This window comes from Mytilus galloprovincialis, chromosome 13, assembly GCF_965363235.1.
Source record: "Mytilus galloprovincialis chromosome 13, xbMytGall1.hap1.1, whole genome shotgun sequence".
Classification (NCBI taxonomy): domain Eukaryota; kingdom Metazoa; phylum Mollusca; class Bivalvia; order Mytilida; family Mytilidae; genus Mytilus; species Mytilus galloprovincialis.
In genome coordinates, this window is record NC_134850.1 from 54,302,369 (window position 1) to 54,316,475 (window position 14,107).

Here is a 14,107-nt window from a genome sequence, read left to right on the forward strand (position 1 = left end):
ATGTGATATATTAGGTCAGTGTATCAAGGATACGAGTACAATCTACGTTAACGCGCGTTTACTACAAACAGTAAACGGGCGTTTACTTTTTTTTACAAAAATAAAAGATACGACTTTTTCGCGTTAACGCGACGAAACGAGAAAGTAAACGCCCGTTTACTCTTTACAAAATTAGAAGACACGCGGTTTTCGCGTTAACGCGGAGGTAAACGCGAAAGTAAACGCCCGTTTACTATTTATGTCTACTAAAATTTCGTAGTTAACGCAGAGTTAACGCGGCGTTTACATGAAGTGCACGCGAGTAAACGCCGCGTCAACTTTTTAGGCCCGTTTACATGTAATGCTTGGTCTGCACCCAACTGTAGGAACCTGTGTATGTGGTTTCTTAAGTATCTCGTTCAGCTTTTAATGATACAGAGGAAACTGTGTATGTGGTTTCTTAAGTATCTCGTTTAGCTTTTAATGATACAGAGGAACCTGTGTATGTGGTTTCTTAAGTATCTCGTTCAGCTTTTAATGATACAGAGGAACCTGTGTATGTGGTAAGTATCTCGTTCAGCTTTTAATGATACAGAGGAACCTGTGTATGTGGTAAGTATTTCGTTCAGCTTTTAATGATGCAGAGGAACCTGTGTATGTGGTAAGTATCTCGTTCAGCTTTTAATGATGCAGAGGAACCTGTGTATGTGGTAAGTATCTCGTTCAGCTTTTAATGATGCAGAGGAACCTGTGTATGTGGTTTCGTAAGTATCTCGTTCAGCTTTTAATGATACAGAGGAACCTGTGTATGTGGTTTCTTAAGTATCTCGTTCTGCTTTTAATGATACAGAGGAACCTGTGTATGTGGTTTCTTAAGTATCTCGTTCAGCTTTATATAGTGATAAATCAGAAAAGCACATGATCATTATACCATTAGGTTAATTGAATAGTATAGTGTTGTTTAAGTCTTGTTTTAACAACTATTTGGAGGGAAGTTTTGTCATATGAAAACAAGAAAAGGTCGAATAGAAGGGTACACAGCTAGTTCCCAAGGGGTAAAGAGGACATTGTTTAAATACCCTCTATAAACCTCTTTTGATCCTGCTTCACGAGGAATACTGAAACATACAAATTTGCACTCCAGGGATGCATAAATACTCAAATGATTTAAGAGTTTTCTGAAGAACAGTAAAGAAAAATTAAAAGCCAAATATTTCGCAACTTATCTCGCAGGAGTAGGCAACATAGTTTCTATATACTATCTTATAATACAATAAAAATTGTGTTGAACATCATATCAACACTGTTATATCGACTTTTGAACTGCCGTTATAGTCAAAGGCTATGCATTTCATGTATTTTCGAAAGTTCTGTTCATAAGATTTGAACTGTTAAGTTTTTTTTTAAATATATATATATATATATATATATATATATATATATATATATATATATATATATATATATATATATATATATATATATATATATATATAAGTAAATTAGACATGTAGAATTAAGATACTACGTATTCCTACAAATATCTGATAATAGCTAAATAAAGAGGAACACAATTTACACTGGAATCCTATTTAATATATCTAAAGTGTTAGACGTCTCTGTTTTGAAAGTCATATAACCTCTTTTTGTACAGACCAAACGTCATATACAAATGCAGATATTAGTAACTATCAGTTTAAGAGGAGTCATAAACATGAATTGCATTTATTTTCAGACAGTACATTTGAATCTAAATCTTGTTATATAATCTTTACTTATGATAGCTATATACATGCACCTAATTAACCTACAATTTTTCTAACTTGACACTTAACATATTAATGAGTCTACTTCTGTTTTATGAAAACCACCCAACTACCAGATTTACGACATGCATGGTATAGAAGAAAAGGTCACAGGACGTGGATGCTCATACAAAGCAAAAGCTAGACTATCAAGAGTTGTAGTTTTGCTGCAGTTTGTTTCAGCAGCAAAAGACAATTAATTGTTACAAGGGCATTCACTTTGGAATCACGATGTCACCAAGACAAATTTTAATTTTATTCATCCTTGGAATTTATTGTAATATTTCTCAGGAGTATGCTTTAAACCGAATACAAGTTCAATGTAAGTATGTAAATAGTGCATGCATTTTGACAATACTTCCGTTTGTATTTCATTTTTAAGATAAGTCACAATTTGTGAAACCTATTAACAAATATTATTGTATTATTGAATAGCAAAGGTATTTGCATAATTCAACAAGATGTATGGAAAGGATGGATAGTACCTATAGCATCAATATAAACAACCCATATACGTGTGTTCAGTTCATGCTTTTCTTTTCACAGAGGCAGACATAGTTATCAAAAGTACCAGGATTATAGTTTAATACCCAGACGCGCGTTACTTCTACAGATGCGTGTTTCGTCTACACAAGACTAAGAAAAAGGGAAATAATTACGACCGCGACATCATAACCGTATAACAAATTATTCAAATTTATACTAATACACGTAATTTTCAACTGATATTAAACATTCAGAATGGAAATCGTTTTAGAGGACTTAACAATGGTCAAGTTTTTATATTTGAATTATTAACGTCTGTTTCTGTGACCTTTAAAAGCTTGATATAGGTAAATAATTTAGGACGCAGGTTTGCATATTATGCACTCGTTCTTCCCAATAATAGTATGAAGCCTAGAGATATTTGTAAAGTTTTGAACTAAAGACAAATGTTCACAAAATAGTCCAATACGGTTTGCAAATTTGTCTGGATCTTTCTTATGCATAAAAATAAATTCAGCCAAACAAACAAGATGCTCTCAAGAGCCTGAATCGCTCACCTTGTAAACAATGCCTTCGGCCATGTTTTTTGACGAAATAGAAAATAAAACACAAACTTCATTTTATACACCCTACTGATCATTCAAATGAAGTTTGGTTGAATTTGGTTGAGTAGTTTTAGAGGATAAGATTTTTTAAAGTTAGCAAATATGATGAACAAATTGTGAAAAATTGTCATTAAAGGACAATAACCCCTTAAGGGGTCAATTGACAATTTTGGTCATATTTAACTTATTTGTAGATCTTACTTTGCTGATCATTTTTGCTGTTTACAGTTTATCTTTATCTATAATAATATTTAAGATAATGACCAAAAACTGCAAAATTTCCTTAAAATTACCAATTAAGTGGCAGCAACCCAACAATGGGTTCTTTGATTCATCTGAAAATTTCAGGGCTGATAGATCTTGACCTAATGAACATTTTTACCCCGTATCAGATTTGCTTTAAATGCTTTAGTTTTTGAGATATAAGCCAAAAACTGCATTTGACCCCTATGTTCTATTTTAAGTAACGGTGGCCATGTTTTTTGACGGATCAAAAATCGAAGCACAAACTTTGGGCAGGATAATCTAAGGAACAATCATGCTAAGTTTCATCCAAATCCATTCAGTAGTTTCAGAGGAGAAGATGTTTGAAAAATTGTTAACGACGACAGACGACGACGACGGACGCCAAGTGATGAGAAAAGCTCACATTTCCTTTTAGGAAAGGTGAGCTAAAAGCTGCAAAATTTCCTTAAAATTACCAATTCAGGGCCAGCAACCTAGCAACGTGTCGTCCGATCCATCTGAATATTTCAGGGCAGATAGATTTTGACCTGATAAACAATTCAACCACAGTCAGATTTGATCTTAATGCTTTGGTTTTTGACATTTTACCCCTATGTTCTACTTTTAGCCGTGGCAGCCATCTTGTTTGGATGGCCGGGTCACCGGACACATTTTTTAAACTAAATACCCAAAAGATAATTGTGGCCAAGTTTGGATTAATTTGGCCCAGTAGTTTCAGAGGAGAAGATTTTTGTAAAAGATTACTAAGATTTACGAAAAATGGTTACAAATTGACTATAAAGGGCAATAACTCCTAAAGGGGTCAACTGACCATTTCGAACATGTTGACTTATTTGTAAATCTAACTTTGCTGAACATTATTGCTGTTTACAGTTTATCTCTATCTATAATAATATTCAAGATAATAACCAAAACAGCAAAATTTCGTTAAAATTACCAATTCAGGGGCAGCAACCCAACAATGGGTTGTCTAATTCATCTGAAAATTTCAGGGCAGATAGATCTTGACCTGATAAACAATTTAACCCCGTCAGATTTGCTCTAAATGCTTTGGTTTTTGAGTTATAAGCCAAAAACTGCATTTTACCCCTATGTTCTATTTTTAGCCATGACGGCCATTTTGGTTGGTTGGCCAAGTCACCGGACACAATTTTCAAACTAGATACCCCAATGATGGTTGTGGGCAAGTTTAGTTCAATTTGGCCCAGTAGTTTCAGAGGAGAAGATTTTTGTAAAAGATAACAAAGATTTATGAAAAATGGTTAAAAATTGACTATAAAGGGCAATAACTCCTAAAGGGGTCAACTGACCATTTCAGTCATGTTGACTTATTTTTAGGTCTTACTTTGCTGAACATTTTTGCTGTTTACAGTTTATCTCTACCTATAATAATATTCATGATAATAACCAAAAACAGCAAAGTTTCCTTAAAATTTCCAATTCAGGGGCAGCAACCCAACAACGGGTTGTCCGATTCATCTGAAAATTTCAGGGCAGATAGATCTTGACCTGATAATCAATTTTATCCATGTCAGATTTGCTTTAAATGCTTTAGTTTTTGAGATATAAGCCAAAAACTGCATTTGACCCCTATGTTCTATTTTAAGTAACGGCGGCCATGTTTTTTGACGGATCAAAAATCGAAGCACAAACTTTGTGCAGGATAATCTAAGGAACAATCATGCTAAGTTTCATCCAAATCCATTCAGTAGTTTCAGAGGAGAAGATGTTTGAAAAATTGTTAACGACGACAGACGACGACGACGGACGCCAAGTGATGAGAAAAGCTCACCTTTCCTTTTAGGAAAGGTGAGCCAAAAACTGCAAAATTTCCTTAAAATTACCAATTCAGGGCCAGCAACCTAGCAACGTGTCGTCCGATCCATCTGAATATTTCAGGGCAGATAGATTTTGACCTGATAAACAATTCAACCACAGTCAGATTTGATCTTAATGCTTTGGTTTTTGAGTTATAAGCCAAAAACTGCATTTTACCCCTATGTTCTATTTTTAGCCATGGCGGCCATTTTGGTTGGTGGCCAGGTCACCGGACACAATTTTCAAACTAGATACCCCAATGATGGTTGTGGGCAAGTTTAGTTCAATTTGGCCCAGTAGTTTCAGAGGAGAAGATTTTTGTAAAAGATAACTAAGATTTATGAAAAATGGTTAAAAATTGACTATAAAGGGCAATAACTCCTAAAGGGGTCAACTGACCATTTCAGTCATGGTGACTTATTTTTAGGTCTTACTTTGCTGAACATTTTTGCTGTTTACAGTTTATCTCTACCTATAATAATATTCATGATAATAACCAAAAACAGCAAAATTTCCTTAAAATTTCCAATTCAGGGGCAGCAACCCAACAACGGGTTGTCCGATTCATCTGAAAATTTCAGGGCAGATAGATCTTGACCTGATAATCAATTTTATCATGTCAGATTTGCTCTAAATGCTTCGGTTTTTGAGTTATAAGCCAAAAACTGCATTTGACCCCTATGTTCTATTTTCAGCAATGGCGACCATGTTTGTTGATAGATCAAAACTTCGGATACAATTTATAAACTAGATACCCTAAGGAACATTCAGTTAAAGTTTGGAAGTATTTGGCTTAGTAGTTTCAGAGGAGAAGATTCTTGAAATAGTTTACGACGACAAACGACGACAGACGACGACAGACGACGGACGACGACGGACGCCAAGTGATGGCATAAGCTCACTTGGCCCTTCGGGCCATGTGAGCTAGAAAGATCAAAGCTTGAAATTTTGCGTTTCAGCTTTTGTTTTGCCATTTAATTAGGGACTTCCTGTTTTGAATTATTTTAGGAGTATCTTTGTGTTTTTCTTTTTTCAGGACTAATTTTTATCATTCGCAACGATAACAATTTTTTGAAAACAATTAAAAGATTTGGCAGCAATCTTATCGAAAAGAGATAATAGGGTACACCTTTCTACGTTCAGACGTGGTTGAGTTGATTGTTTGTTCTGCAAAAATGTAAAGCAAACATTTTTGTTATACATAACCTGGCCTCAAATTAAATTATTTTTATACATTTAGGTTCATATTGGTATATTAACACTAAACGCACTACGAAAATCCGAAATACATTATTCAAATGAATTACCTTTATGTCATAGTTAGTCGACAGAGAAATTAGCAGAGTAAATATGCTTGAATGAAAAGAAAGCTTTATGCTAATACTAATGGTAAAACTGGAGATATGATTTGAAGGCATATAAATCATTAATTCTTAAAATACACTTAGTTTTGACGAATTATAAGTATGACTGCATATTTTAATTGAATGCTTATGTAGCAAATGTCTTGAAAGCATGTTTATTCTTTTGCATTGACAATTGCATCTATCAGCAAGGTCAAATAGATTCTTGATTTTGATAATCTCACAATTTTAGAAATTTAAAGTATTAGTTACTAGTGATAGCAATTGGATTGTTTTATTTTCAACAGTCAGACAAGTGATAAACAGACTTGTAGATGGAGCATATGATCCGTTGTGCAGTTACTATAAGAAGATATGTGATTGTGTAAAAACTCGACAATATTGTGTGGATCCATCTTGCTGCGAGCCATCACCATTTCCTGCCGGCGGAATGATTAGCCCGAACATTACAACAGAGGATGACGACTGAATCAATCTCAAGGTAAACACCTTTATGCTGCATCGGTGATATGCGTTGTCTCATTATATTTATGATTATAGTTACAATTAAGCATAACATCTATTAGAACTTTGAAATATCAAGACAGAACGTTCTATTTGTTGATAAAAAACTACGAACACATATACGTATGGTCCTACACTTTGATATGTTGCATTGAAAGATGTCATGTGTATGACGTCTTTTCAGTAAATCCGTTTGATGTATCCTGTTTAGTATATTATTATGGGAAGACATTATATATATATATTAGTTGATGTTAACATTTAACTAGCTATCAGTAACTGTGAGTTTTCTTATATCTATACGTTGTGTCGTTTTGTGGGTAATTGTTTTTGCTCGGTTATACATGTATCTGATTGTCCAAGCTCTATTGAACAACTTTATATCTTTTTTCTTATAAAATGATTTTACAACCCTGTCATATACAAGGGAAAGTGTGTTTATACATGTATCTAACCCCGCAGTGAACTGGCTGATAATCACTTCCAAAATCAATCGAATAATCAATCGATCAATATATCAATGAATCAAAACATATGTAACTGTGCAGTTTGTTTTTGTCAATTTACAGGTTATAATTTTCTTCAGTCACCTGCTTGATGTAGTGGATATACGAACTACAATGGCTTGAGTTATGTAATGGTTAAACATGCCACAACCGCCTGCTATATTAAGTGAACATACCTACTACAATAACTCGCTTTATGTTGTAGACTACCCTACTACTAGCCGCTGCTTTATGAAGTGGACATACAAACTACAACCGCCAGCTTTTTTTAGTGGATATACCTACTACAACTGCCACCGTTAGTTAGTGCACATACATACCACAACCGCCTGCTTTATGTTGTGGATATAAATACTACAACTGACTGCTTTATGAAGTGGACATACCTTCTACAACCTCCTGTTTAATGTAGTTGACATACCTGCTACAACCTCCTGATATCTTTATAGTGGACATATGTACTATGGCTAAAATCACCTGCTTTATAAAGTGGACATATCTACTGTAATCGCTTGCTTTATGTAGTGGACATACATATTACATCCTCCTACTATAAGTAGCGGATATATCTAATACAATTATCTGCTTTATGTAGTAGAGATACAGACTACAACCGCCTGCTTTGTTTAGTGAACATAAATACAATGTACCACAGTTACGGGCTACATATAGTGGAATATATACCTTTTTATATAGTAGAGTAATATATACTATTAGTGCCTGCTTAATGGAGTGGGAAAATATAGAACAATCACTATCCATAAATTTACCAACCAGCAACTTGTTTTAGTAATGATACAAGCTTTTATTTTTATATCATACGATATAAATTATCTAATAACTTGATTTCGATATCACGATGAATTATGCAATTCCCGGATACTGCTGTACTACTATTTTTGACATTTTACCTATTATGTCTGGGTTTTTTTGTCAATATAATGGAATTGTTTGCGACTGTCATACAAGTGAGCGGTTTAGATAGCTCTAAAAGTAGGTTTAATCCACCATTTTATACAAAAGAAAATAACTGTACCAAGTCAGGAATATAACAGTTGTAATCCAGTTTTCTATAAAGCGTTTTGTTTTGATCGTTTTTCATTTCTTTGCCATGCATTAACTGTCAGATTGGGTTCGACTTATTAGTTATTACTGTTATTATCCGTCTCTTTGTTTGTTTTTTAGACAGATAGTTGACAACCCGCTGCTACTAGACGTTGAACTTAATAAATCAATAACTCTGTCAACCAATCGACCTCATTTTGTTTTTGTTGTGAGAAGGATTTTATAAACGTAGGTTCATTAATGGTAAACGTCATCTAATTCGCATTTTATGGACGCTTTCATAAATCTGGCTAATCTTTGTCATTATCATCACGAATATGTTACTTTTGTTCCATAATGATTTTCTCCTTTATTAAAATTATGAACTCGACACAACGAAAAGCAAGATTAATGACATTCAAAGAACATGAACTGGTTATCTTAGCATACCAATTGACTTGTTGCTTTTTCTAAAGGTTTCTGTGTTGTACGTTAGATATCAAATCTTCAATTGTCCTCCTAATCCATTTTTTAAGATTATCATTTGGTTAGAGATTCTACGAATTTACGTTTGCCAGTTTCACACTCTGTCATACTTTACGGTTCTAAACATTGTCGTTATAACTGGAGCCGTATAAAGTCAATCTTCGCCTACCGAATGTCGTTTTTTTTCTAGTTTCTAGCTAATGCTAAATCAATGCTTAAAAAGCTAATAGATAATTCTCATGTTGTGTGAATCTTAATACATTATAGTGATGTTTTTGGTGTAAATTTACAAATGACAAAAATAATGCACTGTGAAATTTGCCCATCCTGTCATCAAATCTCGAAAAAGCTGATGCAAAATATACCAAATATACGGTACTTTTCAGTTGCTCCTTTAATTCACTGATGTCTAGTTTAAAGTTGATTTAATCTCTTATTCATACCTATTAAATGACGGAGTTGTAGAATAACTGACTATGCCATAGCTATTCACCAATGAACAAAGTACCAGGATGTTAACAGGAACATCAGTCAATATCAGACAAAACCAACACATCATTCAAGTCTAACCATAAAGCCAGGTTTAACCCACTATATGATATTAAAATTTCATTTACCAAGTCAGGATTATGGCAGCTGTTTTTTAAAAAGTTCGTTTCTATGTATGATGCATGGGTGTTATATTTTGTTGCACTTCAGTATGTCTGTTCCTTGGTTTTCCTCTCATAGTTGATATGTTTATCTCGCTTTAAGTTAATAATTCGGATTTGTTTTACTTACAATTAATTTATGATTTTTGACCAGCGATATGATACTGTCCTCTTTTGAAAGGCACGGAATAACAAACTGTTCAAGATTTCAATATAGAGAAAAATTATAATAACATTAAATGACAACGTATTTGACAGACAACAAAGTAATGTGGGACAGGTAAATAATATATTAGTTTATGTTAAACATATATGTGAGTCAATTAACCCTCTTTCTAACCGGAGAAAGTGGTCAAATATTACACTAACAAAACAAACTGTAAAATATTTATCTTGACAACAATTGAAAAGGATTTAGCAGGCCATTCCAGACTTATCCACTGAGTTAAATTCAATACTGTTCAGACGGTTTGTTTGTCTGAACAGATCTGAAGGTAAAGTTTCAAAATTAACCAACAGACAGAAAATGACTTAATAATCTAGTGTTCAGCATTTTAAGAGCTGTTTAGTGTTACATGACAGTTTCAAGTAAATATGAGCTTAGTAGTGAACGTCCATATCGATTAAAAATATAAGTATTCATAGATCTTAAGTCAGAACTGATAAAGACTATGTCGTATTCGAATATCTAAAGTTAACACCTAAAAGCCTTAACTCACTGAAAGATATAAAATCAGTAGTGATAAAATTTAAACGTATTCAAAGATCAAAAATCACTGTAGATAAAGACTATGCTTTATTGATAAACGTTCAAAATAAGTTTATTCAAATGACTAATGAGTTAACAAAGTTCGTATCTTTAAAAAACACATATCCCAGGAATAGATTACCTTAGCCGTATTTTGGAATTGCGGGCCCTCAATGCTCTTCAAGTTTGAACTGAGCGTCACTGATGAGTCTTTTGTAGACGAAACGCGCGTCTGGCCTATTAAATTATATTCCTGGTACTTTTAATAACTATTTACATCACTGGGTCGATGTAACTGTTGGTGGAGGTGTTGTCATCGAGGGTAATCAGCACTTCGGTGCTAACATGAATATCAATTATTTGGTCATTTTAATTAATTTCCTGTTGACAAAACTTTATTTTTTTTCGAAAAACTAAGGGTTTTCTTATCCCAGGAATAGATAACCTAAGCCGTATTGGGCACAATTTTGGGGAATTTCGGACCTTCAATGCTCTTCAACTTTGTACTTGTTAGGGTTTATAACTTTTTTATCTGAGCGTCACTGATGACGAAACGCGCCTCCTGGTATCTTTGATAACTTTTTGCATCACTGGGTCGATGCCACTGCTGGTGGACGTTTCGTCCACGAGGATATCACCAGACCAGTATTCAGCACTTCGGTGTTAACATGAATATCAATTATATGGTCATTTCAATAAATTTCCTGTTGACAAAACTTTAGGGTTGATAACTCTTTTTTTATCTGAGCGTTACTGATGAGTCTTATGTTTTTTTTTTTAGTTTTTTGGTGGGGTTTTGTTGTTTATTCTTTAGTTTTCTATGTTGTGTCGTGTGTGCTGTTGTTTGTTTGTCTTTTTCATTTTTAGCCATGGCGTTGTCAGTTTGTTTAGATTTATGAGTTTGACTGTCCCTTTGGTATCTTTCGTCCCTCTTATGTAGACGAAACGTGCGTCTGGCGTATTAAATTATAATCCTGGTATCTTTCATAACTATATATCGCCATAAAGTCTAAATCCTACAAAAAACTGTTATCGTCTGCATGAAATACCACTGTTCATGTCTTTGATGCGAATGGAGATAAAGCCGAGATATCTCGAGTGGTTGTTTCTCCTATGATGTTTAGACGTCGGTATAAGCAGTTTATGTCTCTTTCAGAGATATGTTTTGTTCTATATGATGTCAGCAGAATTTTATTTTTTGCTGAGTAAAATAAATTATTTCAGACTATTTGCAAAAATATTTAACGTGTTTTTTATTGAATTTCACATATGAACACCTGATCTATGAAATCAAGTGGACCACATTATGATCATGCAAAGTAATCAACAAGAGCTGGGAAAGTATAAGTCAATCAGGAATAAAACACAAGCAAAATAATTAATGATCAATTTATAAATATCCATTCTTCATATAAAACTGATGTATGGGTTTATTTTTTCCCGACATCTTTAACTAGCAAGCTGAAATCTGTATCAAGGGCAGTGCTTTGTCTCTTATTTTGTAATGGATAATCTAGAGTCAAAAACATAATGAGATACAAGACATGCGACATATATTATGATAAAAATCTGCAATTTATTACATGTCTGTTTTAAATTAAACAAATGGCCTTCGTGTTACGTCGTGTGTGAAAACCACAACCAAAATGTTCTGCATATAGAACAAGGAAATGACATGAATACCTACATGCATGATAACGATCAACAAGAGACTAAGGACGGAGAGGAAAATAATGAAAGGATAGTAGTTGCTCTTGACTTTTTTGTCAAATAATCGGAATTCTCTAGTTTTATCAATGAAGTGTCAATGAAACGTTTGCCTGCTATAACTCATACTTTTATTTCATACAAGTATTTCTATAAGTATAATTTAATGACATACAGTTTGAAAGGCAATTTCAAAATTTGTTATTACATTCTTGTTACTTTTCATATATTTTTAATATTTTTTTTTATAGAAGAGAGGAGTAAATGCTTAATGTCTAAACAATCTAAAAATTAAAGAATGTTTGTCGCAATTTTTAAATGGTTAAATCTCACAAATAAGGCCATGGGCCTAATATATATTTTTTCTGCCTTTTGAATTCTATTATATATACACTTGTAAACTATCAATTTTAAATAGCGTTTTAAAAAGCTGATATTTTGAGACAAAGGAGCCATCATCCTTAAGAACTGTATCGGTTGCAGATATTTTTCAGCATCATTGAAGTCGAAACTAAACAATAGCATTGCATGATTTATATAAACTGTTATATGGTATACTTCAAATATTTGCTTAAGTTTATATCATACATTACCGTCAATTACAAGAACTTGACATTGGACATATTTATGTCGTCTCTAGTTATTTTTGTCTCATATTATTTATAAGCACGCATGTGATAAATTAATGTTTACAATAGTCTGTTGATACAAGAAGACGTCCTAGCACCTGGATCGTCGCGTAAAGCTACCAGAAGCTACAATTATTCACAGCTGTTTATTTACTGCTTAAAGCTATAGCAGCAAAAGACAATTGTTGTCTGCAAAATCCTTGGTTTGATAAAGGATGACAACAAATCAAGTTATAATTCTTCTTTTTTCTGCCGATGCAATGAATTTTTTTACAGGATCATGTTATACAAGTGTTAGGCCAAGGCTAGAGGTTTGTGTACACTGTAAATGAAATTCTGCTAATCATGGTTCGCCCATTTTTACATAGGGGTTTGAATGTCAATCCATGGTATCCATAAGATCTCTCAAGAACAAAAACCCGGCACATTAAACACTAATATCTGAAGCTAAACAAAAGTCATTTCTTAAGCAGAATGATTCTTATCATTACACTACATGGTTACTTTTGTTTTATGTAAATTTTTCCAACAAAGCAGGCCGATATACCAAGCATACATACTTGACATATTTTTTTATAGTGTCAACATTGTAAACATTTAGAAATAGCCATTAGTGTATATGGAACGTTGTCTTTAGTTCAGAGGAAATAATTAAATAATCATGAAATGCATACTACAAACCACGCGACGGCTACTTGTTACTAAATTCAAATATAAAAACATCTTTCACGTAACTATTTAAATGTATATTTGAATGGGAAATATTTATATGCAAATTATAAGCTATGTAAAGGTGTAATACCACCATTGATTTTTCCCTATTAGTCTTTGTTAAATTGGCACTTTTAAAAAAATCGTACAGTATTTACCTTTATTTCAATCAAAGAAATACTTTGCATGTGTAAAGTTCAATCCTTTCCAGTGATACAGTGAAAATTTCACACCACATTTCATTGCATATAAGAAAGTAACCACCGCCGAGGGTAGACAACCCAATTTTTACACTGTTATTTACTGGTTACCTTCTTTGGTAACTATGTAACCTTAACGTTCCAAAATATTTTATAAGACCATCAAATAAAAAAAGAATGATGCTTTCAGACACCCAACATACATATTTACGACTCAGAAAAATTTAAGTGCATTGAAATGCAGGGTTAATTTTCTACAACTGTCAAATTCAAGGGAATATTTTTTTAGGCCTACTTTCGTATGCAACCGGATGTGACGTACCATGATTTGGTGGTATTACACCTAAAGAACACCTAAATGTCAAATAAACTTAATGCAATTTTTCCCCCTCCAATTGCAAGTTATTTCAAGCATAACTGTCAAGTTTTGTCTCAGTCAGAACTATAGTTTCAGAGAAAATCACTATAATGTAAGGCCATATCCTACGGCAATTTCAGTCCAATTTCTTCGAAAAATCCTAATTTCAGTGTATCATTATAAAATGCAGTGTTGACTAATATCTGATCATAAACTCATGATATATGCATTCAAACAATTAAATAGAATACAAAAGACAAC

At 33.3% G+C, this 14,107-nt stretch overlaps 1 long non-coding RNA gene across 1 annotated transcript; it reads left to right on the top strand.

Moving 5' to 3' along the window:
• The first annotated feature begins 1,864 nt into the window (after positions 1–1,864).
• Positions 1,865–8,093, top strand: LOC143056484 (uncharacterized). Its single transcript, XR_012972370.1, has 3 exons — positions 1,865–2,106; positions 6,591–6,784; positions 7,377–8,093. It is a non-coding gene; the product is annotated as an uncharacterized LOC143056484 (long non-coding RNA).
• The last annotated feature ends 6,014 nt before the right edge of the window (positions 8,094–14,107 follow it).